Genomic DNA, 14,235 nt, shown 5'->3' with positions numbered 1-14,235 from the left:
TATCTAGAGGCACAAAGGTAATGTCCTCAATCCGACACCTGCTGTACTTTAAGCATACAAATCTATAAAAGACAGTAAACTAAGGTTCTTTTGCCCAATACGGACTCTTGATGGTCACCTCAAAGTGTCAAGTACTCATTGTTTTTTTTAAGTTCTTACATGTGTGTTCGGTTTTAATAATTCTGCAGTAGACCGCTCCAGGATTGCACTTTAACTTTGAAATTGATTGCTTTAACCTGCTACCTGTCTGCTACATGTGACTACTTTCAAGTACAACCCAGTCACAACTCTACCTAGGAAGTGAGGCACCATCCTCCAAAATGAACCTCGGATGCAGTGACACCCTGTCATCCAACCAGTGTCCATGCAGATCTTTCAGGGATGCATCAGGAGTGGTGTGGATCACTTCAATTTCAGTCACCATGATGATAGTCATGCCAATCACTCACACCTGAACGTAGTGGAAAGGAACTTCAATGGGTGTGTGTAATAAAGTGAGTTTCTGTTGCAGGACCCACTCCCACTTTTTGCCTGATACATGATGCTCTTTTCCTTGGTGTGCCCTGTGTCCCTGCCAATCAGGTACCCAAGGCCTGTGTTCCTTCCCTAAAAACTGTACTAGAGCCTAAACACAATTGGCATCTCTGGCCACATGTCAGTCCCTAGTAAATGGTACCTGAGGTACCAAGGGCATTGTGACCAGAAAAGACCACTAAGGACTGCAGCACTTATTGTGCCACCCTTAGGGGCCCTGTACCCTGACACACACTGCCTTTGCAGGCGGAGTGTCCTGGTGCAGATCTAAACAAATATTCGACATGGCACACATCCCTGTGTGCCACGCCCACAGAACCCACTGCCCTGGCACACTTCGGTCATCCCTCTAGCTGGGTGACCTATGCCAGAGGTGTGGGCACCGGTGCATGAGCCCTGTGCCCCTACAGCACCCAGCGCCATTCCTGGGCACTGTAAGTGCAGTGATGCTATTAAGAGTGTATGGTGCTGGGAGGTCGTCATCACAACTCCACAGCACCATAATGGCAACACTGAAGACTGACAAGTTTGGTACCAAACTTCTCAGCAAATTAAACCTGCACTGATGCAAGTGTGGGGTTTATTGTAAAACGCACCAGAGGGCATCTTAGAGATACCCCCTGAAAACCTAACCTATAATCCATGTCTGGGCTGAGTGGCTGCCACACAGCAGACATGTTGCTGGAGACCTGGGTAGGAGAGCCCCCGCTCTCCTGGGCCTGCAACAATGCACATCCTGAGTGAGGTGCTAGGTCTCCTCCCCAGGATGGGCAAGGGGAAGCTTCAAAGGCATGCCGCCTCTGTGAGCTTCCCCAGACCATTTGCTGTACCCAGCAACCAGCCCCCACCAGTCCTGACCCCCACTCTGGCGGGAAGACTGGCGGGAAAACAGACATCAGGAAGGGGGGTGTGCCAGCCTGTGGTGAAGCACGACCCCGGGCCCCGGCCATCTTGAAGATGTGGAGCCCTGCCCAAATCAGCGCTAGACTCCTGCCCCCCTCCCACAGGAGAGGAGCAGGTTAGGGTTTGTACCCACCACAGGACAGGGACCTATTGGTCCCTGTCCTTGCCCTACCTGTAACGCCCCTAAATTCAGTATTTGAGCTCCCTGAACCTTCCTTCCTCAGATCCCGAAAGAAAAAAAGAAGAAAGAAGATCAAGAGGAAGAAGACCCGCCGTGCAGCTGCTAACAGGATGACAACAACTGACTTGGCCCCAGCCCTACCGGCCTGTCGATCCTGGAACCAGCTCCTGCCAAACCTCCCGGCGATTCCTGCGGACGGCAACCTTGGGACACCCAGAGGACCTCCCTGCCTGGACCCTCCTAAAGACTGGGAATCCCATCAGCAGAGGCTCTGCTGCAACAACCCACCTGGTGCCAGCCAGGAAGCTCTGGACCAGCCCACTCTGCACCCGCCGAGCCGAGCCCAACCGAACCAAGACCACGAGGACGTCCCCCCCGGCGACTGAGACCCTAAGTCCAGTGCCAAAGACCCTCCTCGACGAACCAGACAACGCCTGCAGACTCAGAACCAGGGTCCACCCCAACCACGACCAGCCGAGGGTAAGCTTTTCCGACACACAAAGACACACCTGGCGCCCGACAGCCCCCCTGTGCCTCCCCTTGGGGTACCTACCTGTGCTTCAAGATCCCAACTAACCTCTCGAAGTGCTGGTCACCCCTGGAAAGTCTCCGTCCCCGAGCCTGCAGCCTTTGTTCCCTTTTGACCTTTCCCATTGGATAACATTGAGCGCCCGACGGATCAAAGGCACTCTGCCGCCCGAGTACCGCTGGCTGTGCCACCTTTGTCCTATCCTACTTCCCCCTTTGCCCTGAGCAAGTGGCCAGGAGCCCAGCTCCCACAGCCGTGTGGCCTGCTAGCCAGCAGCCACCAACCGGCGGCCCCCTTTCCCTCATTGGATAACATTGGGCCTAACTACCTCTGCACCCGGCCGCCCCTGTGCCGCTGAGGGTGAACTAACTGTACTTACCTGACACTGGGGGATCCCTGAGTCTATGCCCAGAACCTGGACTTCACCAGCCAAGTACTCACCTGGAAGGTGATAACTCACTTACCTGCCATTGGATAACATGGACTGGTTTGACTCGAAAAATCTTCTAAGTGTGAAGTTTTGGAAACTAAAAATATTCATATAAAATCCCCCGAATTCCAAAGTACTCGTGATCAGGGGAGAAGCCGGTACTGTACCTTGTAGCCCAGTACTGAACCGCAAAAGTAATCCTTACCGGAGTTACTAGTAATCTACATTTTCTCCATAGGAATCCAATGTCTGCTTTTCTATGAAATTTCTTCTAAGTGTCTACTTTTGAAAACTTGAAATATTCTTTAAAAATCAAACGAAATACTGAAACGCAATTACTTACCTGTTTTAAGTTGAGACCCCAGTACTGGACCCAGGAGCCTGGTACTGGATTACAAATGTAACGAGATCATACTTTACATGCAACCTGAATTGTCTCCCATTGGATAACATTACCAGATTTTCATTGAAAAGTTCTAAGTGTGAACTTTTAAAACCGCTTTATATTACTGAAAAATCACTACTGTACCTAAAACGATTTTACTAGATTGGTTTCAGCTTAAACCCCAGGACTGAATTAGGATCCAGTCCTGGAACTACCAAAGTAATCTACAAAGTAATCTATTGTAGCTAAATGCTATAGTGTGTTTAGAATTGTGTTGCCTACTGCAACCCCTGTAAATGTATAGAATGTATGTAAATGTATAGGCATTTATATAGCGCACTACTTACCCGGAGGGTCCCAAGGCGCTTCGACCACTGTGAAACCCTTCCTGGCTTCCCTGAGAGATGGTCCCTAATGGGTATCTCCAGGGTGAGACCAGGCATCCCCGGCGGTCTGGTGGGGCCGTTAGTGAAGATGAGGCAAGCTAATGCCCAGAGTTGCCGAGTGTGATCGCTGATGAGAGTGGGCACCGAGGCGAGAGAATTATCGAGTCCGCTGACCCTGGTCCAGAAACCTGCCGCGCCGGGAATCGAACGCTGGTCCCGGGCCGTCCTCTGCTCTCGGGTCTGCCGCCTCTAACCGGTGAGCCACACTACTTCACTACCCCTGTACCTATTGTGTTCACAAAGTTTATTGCCTCCTTGCAAAGTAATTACATGAGTACTCCTATCGAGAAAAGTATATTTTTATGCCGGTTTCTAAAAATAAAACGATATCTTTTGATATAAAAAAAAATTGTCCTGGAGTTCAGTTCTTGAGTGTGTGAAATCCTTTGCTGAGTGTGTACAACCAATGCTATACACTGTCCTCTGGTACTGCCTTACTGCTCGACCAAGCTACCACTGGAGAGTAAGGTCAGCCCTGACTTTAACCTCGGTTATACCTCTGGGGTGGTGGACTCTACACACTGTACCTTATTCTGGTCCGGTACATATAGAGCCACTTTCTGACAAGAATCACCTGCTCCTGACCTCGAATCTGATCAAGAGCATTGTCCATACACCAAGTGTAAAATCTTTTCCACTTGGTGGCCATAAGTGGTAAAAAAGGGGTTGGTGATGGACGGAGCCTCTGAATCAATCAGACACTCACACCCAGTCAAGAGATCTGGGTTTAATCCATCACCGTTCTTTAGCCCACTCTGCCACCCCAGAAGCTCCGTCCATCACCGCCATAAGTGTGGCAGGGTATACTCAGACGTGAGTCCCTTGCTCACTTTGCCACTGGATTCAAGCAAGCCAGGCTGAAGAAGGCTGGAATGCCAGAAACCGGTCCTCTGAAGCTTGTTTCCGGTCCAGGGAAGACATGGCTTGGCAGTTCGGGCTGCACTGTTCCCATGAGGCACAGGGTCAGACTGATTTGCATATAGCCATGTCTGAACTGGGGTGGCAGAGTGGGCTAAAGAACGGTGATGGATTAAACCCAGATCTCTTGACTGGGTGTGAGTGTCTGATTGATTCAGAGGCTCCGTCGATCACCAACCCCTTTTATAAAGATTTATGGAAGGCCACAAAACCAGCAGCAGAAGCCTTTAGAAAACGTCTAATTTTATCAAAAAATTCTTTTCAAAATCAGTTTTAGTCACAAAACTGAAGAGCTCAAGATCCAGAATCCTCTCAGAAGGAGCCGGAAAACAAACGGACCCAACTGCCACCTGTGGTGCATCATGGCAGCAGGGGGTCGCCTGTAGGGCCTTAAAGGCACAGTACCCCCTACTCTAATGCCTTAAAGGCAAGGTGTCAGTTTTCTTTATAGTCTACTGCAGCCTACTGGCAAATGCCTGCAATTATAGGCACTATACATACACAATATATATATATATATATATATATATATATATATATATATATATATATCAAAACACAGGGTCCTGCAGTGCGTCTCCTCGCACCACCGTGGAACAGATCACCAAAACTCCAAGGTAAGATTTAACAAGTGGCTTTATTTTTCCTCGCCATCGGCATGACGCGTTTCGGCCGTCACAAAACGGCCTTGATCACATGGCCTCAAATTACCAATGGGGGTCTTTAAATACTGTGTCAAACATAAAGGTAGGAATGATAACAATGAATTTGATGGGGTCAAGGACATAGAAAAAATACTTCCGTTCTGTGCATATGTACAAAAATACGAATACTCAGATGAACTATACAATATCATGAAAAATAAAGTGCTAGTGCAATAATTAATAATGTTATTTACCGATATATACATAAAAGCCAAATGAGACATAGGATGATTTCAATTATTATGACCGTCAATACATCAATGCACAATTTTGTCAGAATATGTCCAAAAAACTTTACATATGACCTCCAATTTATGTTATCATAAGAAAAGTGCTCAAGTGCTAATAGTGCATAAAGATTTAGCAAAAAGTACATATATGCTAAGAAAGCAATCAGTCATGACCCGTTGATGTCATGAGCCCCATGTACCTTCGCAGGTGTAAAGATACCCTTCACAGTTAAAAACATTTAAGCATTACTGCTGATGCATAAAGTTCACTATAGCCATAGTGACTAAATAAAGTTTAAATGCCTAGACCAAAAGTAAATAGATCAGATTCATGTAGCAAAGCTTATTGTGATTCATACAGTACTACCGAACAAAAGGTCAACAATTAAATAACGGATTCCACAAATAACAGAGGGAAAATACAATATGACAATAATTCATGCAATCAAAAGAGCAAAGGGGGTTGATTCATGGGTGGAATTACAGAAAAACTTGTAAATCTTCCCCCCTGTTAAGCCCATTGGGTATTCGGGTATTCAAGAGGACAATGTACTTGCTCTCTAATTGTCGTAAAGCCTTTTCACGATCCCCTCCCCGGATGTTTTTAGGGACAGAGTCAATAACAAAGTAGGTTAGATGGTTCAAATTCTTAGCATGTACAAGTTCAAAATGCCGGGCAACCGGATAGTTGGAGTCGGAATTCACTATTGCCCTAAGATGTTGCAAAATGCGGTTAAACACCTGTAACTTGGTGCTTCCCACATATTTGAGTTTGCATTTACACTCCAACACATATACAGCGTGATCTGTACGGCATGTATACAGCTCTTTAATAGGTGTGGGTAAGGGAAAAAAGGGGGATTGAAATTCCTCCATGTTTACCCCGAACTTGCATGCTCTGCATGAAATGCATTTGTGAAAACCCTTTTTATTAGAAATTCTAACTATGCTATTGCTCACTTCTGGGCTGGTTCTTACCAAATAGTCTCTCATAGAGGGTCCTCTACTGAATATAATAGAGGGTTCAGAGGGTAGTAGAGGAGATAGACTAATGTCAGTGTGAAGGATAGGCCAATGCTTCCTCAAAATACCCCTAATCTTTCTCTCTTCAGTGTTGAAGGTGGTAATTAAACTGACCGTGTTGATGTCATGTTTAGGGGCATTCTCTACACTAACCTTGACAATCTCCAAACCATCTTCTCTCACACCATCAATGCTGACTCTGTTAGCCTTTTCTCTAGCCTCAAGAAGATTATCCATGGTGTAACCCCGCTTTACAAATCTTTGAATAGCCTCTTCCTGACAGGTATTCAGGTCAGACTCAAGGCTGCAGATTCTGCGCATCCTTATAAACTCCCCATACGGTATACTTTTAATGAGGTGTTTGGGGTGCGCGCTAGACGCGTGCAGAATAGAATTGCCCGCAGTATTTTTCCGATGGAGTCTGGTGGCTAAAGTGTTGTGCATGATGTAAATGTCTACATCCAAGAACTGGATATTCTTTTTACTGATTTGGCTAGTGAAAGAAAGATTCAGGTTGTTAACATTGATGCTATTGACAAAATCAGTGGCAGACCTCTCATCCCCTCTCCAAATCATGCAGATGTCGTCAATAAATCTCCAGTAATGGACGATATTATTGGCGAATTCAGGGAGATGCCTGAGGACATGCTCCTCCCACCACCCTACATGCAAGCATGCATAGGTTGGGGAGAAGCATGCCCCCATGGCTACTCCTCTAAGTTGTTGATAAATCTCTTTGTTGAATAAGAAGTAATTATTCATGAGACACAACCTAATCATAGTGACTAACATTTCGTTATGGTTTTTATATATCAGGTTACGCTGACTGAGGTAGTACTGTACAGCGTTCAGACCATCTGCATGCTCAATGCTGGTGTAAAGGGAGCTAATATCAAGGGCAACCAAAATATATCCCTCTTTCCATTCCACCTCTTTGAGTTTAGACAAAAAGTGCCCAGTGTCCTTAATGTAGGAAGGTAAACTAACAACAAAATTCTGCAAAAAGAAATCAACATATTTTGACATAGGTTCCATGATGCTCCCTTGGGCCGAGATAATAATAGGTCGGCCTGGGACCGGAGACACTTGTTTGTGTATCTTGGGTATTAAGTACATAGTAGGGGTATATATATATATATATATATATATATATATATATATATATATATATATATATATATATATATATATATATATATATATATATATATATATATATATATATATATATATATATATATATATATATATATATATATATATATATATATATATATATATTTTTTCTATATGCTCCGGGATCCCGCACATGGGCGGGGATTATTAATAGATTATGACTTGATGAGTATCCCCTGGACCTGAAAGACATTTTTATCCCATTTATCCTTCTCAGAAAAGAAGACGGTAGTCCAGGTGTTGATAGCTCCTATATTACACTAGGGTAATGCACTATTTTTGGGATTGCCAGATTACCTGATGGACAAACTCCAAGTAATCTAGAATGCAGTGGCACGTCTCCTGCTAAATGTTCCTATGAGATCACAGAACCCCCCACATTTGTGTACAATCCATTGGCTACCCATCAGGGATAGAGTTACATTTAAGGCTCTAGAAATAGTACATGATGCTCTATATCCGTGATACTCTAAGTACAGCCCGGGGGCCGCATGCAGCCCTCCTGACCTTTACATGAGGCACCCTGGGCAGCAGCAGCAATGGGCGGCTGTTCACTCTACTCAGCAGTAACATGAAAAGAAAGGAGTAGTTTCTGTCCTGTAACTCCAGTTCTGTAGTAGAGGTATCTCTGTTATAGTCATAATCTAGTGAATAGTCCCGCCCATGTGAGTGGACCCTGGAGCAATCAAAAATAATCTCTTAAAGTGTCGAAAAAATGCAGAACTGCACAGACACTTAACAGAGAATTTAAAGACAGATAATGCAGCCTATAAACAGGCTACACTGTCCAGTACTTCAACTAGAAAGTCCACCAAAAAATCCACAAACAGCAAAGCCTGTCCAGATTTCCCTTGTCTTAGCAGCAAAAACCCTCTGGAATGATAGAGAGGAAGACATGGACAGACAAGCCCCATAGGCTGCCATTATGTGGCTCAAAACAGGATACTGTGCCGAGGAATTTATTTGCTCATTAGTGATTCTCTGTTTCCTCCAACGCTTGGTTTGTTTGGGATGGGCTTGCCATTCTATTCACAGATTATGACTATACACAGAGATACCCTACTACAGAAGGAGTAGTTTATTACCTGTAACTCCACTTCTGTAGTAGTGGTATCTCTGTTATAGTCATAAGCGACCAAATCCTCCTCCCCGGTGGATGAAACAATGATTTCCTGAATGCTACAGGCCTGGCGTTATACACCTTCAAAAAGAACTGAAAGTAACTTGCCTTTGGCTGTGCATTATGGGATACCGAGGGTCTCTGGAGGGTTCCTGAAAGGCATGGTATCCCTTTTCCAGACACATAATGGTAGCCTACGGGGCTTGTCTGTCCAACCCTTCCTCTCTATCATGACAATGGATTTATGTAAAATGTGTTAATATCTATATTTGGCTATCCTTTTTCACTTCAGGATGAGGTGCTGGCCAATGTAGCCGTGTTAATGTTAGCCTGCATTATTTGTCTTTTATTTTCTCCTAAGTGCCTATACAGGACTGCAGAAGAGGACAACTTAAGAGACTATTTTGATTGCTCCGTGGTCCACGCACATGGGCAAGGACTATTCACAGATTATGACTATAACAGAGATACCCCTACTACAGAACTGGAGTTACAGGTAAACTACTCCTTCCCCCTGTTGTGACCGCAGGAAACCGATGTCGGTTATGGATTCATCGGATGTATGCCTATTGGGCTTGTGCTGTGATCACAACTAGTCGTACAATATATATCATAGCAATTTCTAAAGCACAACAGCTACTCTGAGTGTCCCAGTGTGAGCAATGAGATTGAAATGAGAAAGGCTTAGAGTTGCACAAAGAGCCACGTTTTTAGTTTCTCCTTGAACAGTTCTGCCTCAATCCTCATCCGCAGCTCCAAAGAGAGCGGATTATAGGCTGTTGCACCCAAATACGCAAGGGACCTTCCTCCTCTTACGTGCTGAATCCTAGGGATCTTTATCAACCATTTGTTTGCGGATCTCCGCTGTCTAGTGGGTTTATGAAAGCCAAATCTGGCTCGGAGGTAGAAGGGTGCAGGTTGATCTAGAGCATGGGTACTCACAAACATATTCCCGGGAGCCGCAAAGTATGGTCTATAGTGTGACCGAGGGTTGCACTGATGCCAGCGTGGGGTGTAAAGTAGGTGTAGGGGAAGCAAAGCATGTATATCTATTGGCTGTCTTTAAAAATGAAGGTATTCTAAAGTGAAGGGCCTAGTTACTTCCTTTCCCTAACCGCAATTACCCTTTAGATAAATGTTAGCTGTATATTTAACATTCTGTAGTAGGGGATCTGTGTATAGTCATAATCTAGTGAATAGTCCCGCCCATGTGCTTGGACCCCGGAGCAATCAAAAATAATCTCTTAAAGTGTTGAAAAAATGCTGAACTGCACAGACACTTAAAAGAGAATTTAAAAACAGATAATGCAGCCTATAAACAGGCTACACTGTCCAGTACTTCAACTAGAAATTCCACCAAAAAATCCACAAACAGCAAAGCCTGCCCAGATTTCCCTTGCCTTAGCAGCAAAAACCCCCTGGAATGATAGAGAGGAAGACATGGACAGACAAGCCCCATAGGCTGCCATTATGTGGCTCAAAACAGGATACTGTTCCTTTAAGAGAACTTTCCAGAACTTCACAGGATCCCAGAATGCACTGCAGGTCCCTTTTTTACTTTCAGTTCTTTTTAAAGGCGTAACACGCCAGGCCTGTAGCATTCCTTACATGAATATCTCTCTCTCTCCACCGGGATGAAGGGCGGGCGCTTATGACTATAACAGAGATACCCCTACTACAGAACTGGAGTTACAGGACAGAAACTACTCCTTCTGTAGTAGGGGATCTGTGTATAGTCCTAATCTAGTGAATAGAATGGCAAGCCCATCCCCACACCAAAGCGGCGGTGGAGAAAAGAAATTAACACCACTACTGTGCAAACAAATTCCGCAGCGAAGCATGCCCAACCTGAGCATCTGCCCTGGCATCAGTGTCCAGACAGTAATGCTTAGCAAAGGTATGAACAGACTTCCAAGTGGCCGCCTTGCAGATCTCTGCAATCGGAACATTACGGAGTAAAGCTGTCGTGGCAGCTTTCCCCCTGGTGGAATGAGCCTTAGGTTTTCCTCCTAAGGTCTTATTAGCTTTCTGGTACCACAGTTGTATGCAGGACACAATCCACCTAGAGATGGCCTGCTTAGAGGTAGCAAGACCCGTCCTGACTGATCCATAATTGATGAACAATTGGTCTGACCTACGAATATCTTTGGTCTAATCCAGATAAAATTTCAACACCATACTAACATCCAGGGAATGTAAGGACCTTTCCGCTGGAGATGAAGGATTCTGAAAAAACGTAGGCAAAGTTATAGTCAGGTTGACATGAAAATCAGAAATAACCTTGGGAAGAAATTTAGGGTGAGTACGCATAACAACCTTAGCAGCATGAAATACAGTATAAGGTTCTTGGCAACACAACGCCTGAATTTCACTCACCCTGCGGGCCGATGTAATGGCCACGAGGAACGCCGCTTTCCAGGACAGGTGCTGCAACGAAGCCTTATGAATAGGTTCAAAAGGCTCCTTCATCAATCTGGACAGCACCACATTCAATTCCCATGAAGGCGAAGGAAGCCTGACAGGAGGGAACACTTTCTTCAAGCCTTCCAAAAAATCTTTGATCACAGGGATCTGGAAGAAGGAAGTCTGAAGGGCTTTTCTTGTAGGCAGTCAATGCAGCGAGATGAACCTTAATGGAATGAACATTAAGGCCAGACCGCGCCAAATGTAGAAGGTAAGGAAGGATGACATCTTCCTTGCACGTCATCGGGTCAAAGTTCTTGGACGCACACCAGATACAAAACCTCTTCCACTTGTAAGCATAGGATGTCCGAGTGGAAGGTCGCTTAGACTCCTTCAGTATGTGTAGGAAGGTACATCCTGCCTATGGTTGCCCCCAACTTTTTGCCCTGTGTTTTAGCTGGTTTTGGACATAGTCGACCTGGGACCCTGCCAATCAGGACCCCAGGCCTACTGCTCTCTCTTTAAAATGGATTCCATGTACCCTAGGTACATTTCCAATTGGTACTGGGCCACCCTATCAGACCCTGTAACTCAGGGCATGGGTGTACCCAGGGCTGCCAGGGGCTGCAGCATGTATTATGCCACCCCTGGCTGGCCTCCTAAATTTGACACAACTGGCTGAATGACAGCTGGGGCAAAGTCGTGTAATCACCCTTTGCTGTAGGTGTAGTATACCTATACCTAACCCTAAAATGGACACACAGATTCCTATCAGTCACTCCTATGGCAGGCCTTGACAATCCTGAAGCAGAGTGCTTGGAATCATGTGAGATGGTGCTCGGGCATGAGCTGAGCCTGTCTGCAGCTTTGCGGAACCAAGTCCTAATAGCTGTTCCATGATATCGCATACCATATACTCTTAAGTGCATTATAATCCTCGCGGTTAAATGCTATCTTTGGTATTGCTTTATCAAAACATGTCGAGTAAGGTGTCATACGAATTCTGGCGACGGGGTTAGCATTCCACCCTTCTAGAGGGACACGACATGTATGTAACTGTGAACCCCGGTTAAAGTTAACTGAAGCCTCAGCTCCACAAAATGGATGCTGCCACCACAGACACGAGTCTGACCCCCTGCAGCTGGGAGTCCTCCCAGCAAGGGGAGCCTGGACAAAGGGTTTCCTGTCAGGGGCGGTGCTAGCACCGTCCCAGACATGGTTTTGTGTATCCTGGGTAGGCAGGGCTTTTCAGGAAGGTGACTGCTGATTGGCACCCCGGTGCTCACTACGCATAGGCCAGTCAGAACCAGTTCCAGGGGCACACCAGCCCCTGGCCTGGGGAAGTCCGGCAGGGGAGAGGGGTGTAACCACCCCCCTCCTGGTCCCACCCATAGGCAGGACCTAGTCACCGGGTCAGCCCCCTTTTTTTAGTATAAAGATAGGAGCGGGCCCCCTGTTCAAATTAGATCATCTTTGGAATCAAGACACGACTTTCTTCGAAAGGACTTCAAGATTTCTTCCTCAAGATTCTCCCTTGTGGCTAAGGAGTAGTCACCCTGCATCAAGCGGGCACCATCCTAAAGAACACTGCGGTCTGCTGCAAGTCCTTCTTCACGAATCCGACGACCCAGCTCGACGAGACCCGGCTTCCCTGGCACCTCTGACCTCTACTCACCTCTACAGCACAGCTGAGAACCGTGAGTGCGACGAGACCTCGAGGGACCGACTATCGCCAAGACTGCACGACATCTTTACTGCAAGCCCACCGTGTCCTCCACTGGTGAGTGCTTTGGGGTCCGAGAAGCCCCAACCCTGCGCAGCTCCAGCACCCAAGATCAGCCTCCCAGCATCTCCACGATCTGCGTGGGGCCCTTCTGCTGTTTGCTGTGCACCGCGTTGTTTGGCTACTAGCCGGTTGGCTTGTGGCCTTCTGAACGACGCCCGACGACATTACTGCTGCTGGTCTGGTTGCTCCAGACTGGCCCTTGCTTCCTTCTTGAAGAGAGGCACCCCGGACCCTCCTGGTCCACTCCAGACGCCATTTTGAGTCCACCGCGTGGGCTTGAATTTGCCAAGGCTTTGTTGCCCAATCCTGGGTCCAGCGACGCCGACAGCTTCTATCTTCGTGGGACAGCTCGATCCTCCATCCTGGTCGCCGACAACGCCTCCTGGTCCGTGAGATCTTCGAGCTCAAGCGTCACCCACTCACCTTGTCGAGGTGGCTACCATCCGGTGCCCTCCTGGTGCCCACTGACTACTGGCTAGTAGTCTCGAACTTGGTCCCCTCTGCTTTCAGGTGTCATCTTCCATCGATCCAGGCTTGGATCCACCGAACTTTCTTCACTGGTCGCCTGCCAGCAACTTCTTTCTTCCAGGCTCCTGGTCCGTCAACGAGGATTCCAGACGTCTTTTGAGTCCTATGCAGCTGCAGCCCCTGGGCTAGGTAACTTCGGCATTTCGGTGCCCCAGCATAGCCTCACTATCCAAGGGTCAGAATCTACTTTCGTTTTCTACCTACCAGGTCGGGTTCGCCCGAGAACACTAACTTTTCAATTCCTAGCTAGCATAGACTTTTGTCCGCATCTCGCGTGAGAGTGCACACACTGCACCCGAGTCCCCTAGGCCTCCTAGAAGTAATCTAACGATTCCCTAGTCAAGTCCTAGCGATTCCAAAAGCTATTAGTACTGTACTTACCTGCTAGTAATTTCGCATTCCACTTTCAGAGTATATGGTTTTCCGTGCCCCTCGGGCATTTGTATATACTGTGCTAACTTAAGTATTTTTGTAAGAGTTTTGGTTTGTGCTTAGTACCCTGTCCTCATAAAGAGTACAGGGCTGTTGTGATTCTTAATAAATAACTGTTTATTTTCATAACACTTGTGTGGTGTCCTTTCACTTGGTGTTCAAGGGGTATATGTGTGGTATAACAGCTGGCTTAACACGCCCTCTCGAGTCTTTAGCCTTAGACTGCTCGTATCCACGCTACTAGGATAGCTGGTCTATAAGGTTGACTTACAACCAATCATCAATAAGGGTTGCTGGACTGATACATAGTGTTCACTAGAATAGTGAGCACTGCATATCAGGCCACCTTCTCACAGTATGTCCATGCAATCTTCGGGCAGATACAAGTGGCCATATTGCACTCTCTCAGGAGCCATGCCGCCAAACTCAAAGACGAGAGGTTGGGGTGCAACATCTGCCCCCCGGAACTTCGAGAGAAGGTCCGGCCTGCACGGCAGCCGTATGTGC

At 46.6% G+C, this 14,235-nt stretch overlaps 1 protein-coding gene across 9 annotated transcripts in view; it reads right to left on the bottom strand.

The window, feature by feature from the left end:
• Nucleotides 1–14,235, bottom strand: part of BAG6 (BAG cochaperone 6) — a 371,215-nt gene that overhangs the window by 63,906 nt on the left and 293,074 nt on the right. The window lies entirely within an intron of this gene.

The sequence above is a fragment of the Lissotriton vulgaris genome, chromosome 5 (genome assembly GCF_964263255.1).
Source record: "Lissotriton vulgaris chromosome 5, aLisVul1.2, whole genome shotgun sequence".
Taxonomy (NCBI): Eukaryota; Metazoa; Chordata; class Amphibia; order Caudata; family Salamandridae; genus Lissotriton; species Lissotriton vulgaris.
The sequence above is the reverse complement of the archived record's forward strand: the minus strand, read 5'-3'. Positions and strand labels throughout refer to the sequence as shown.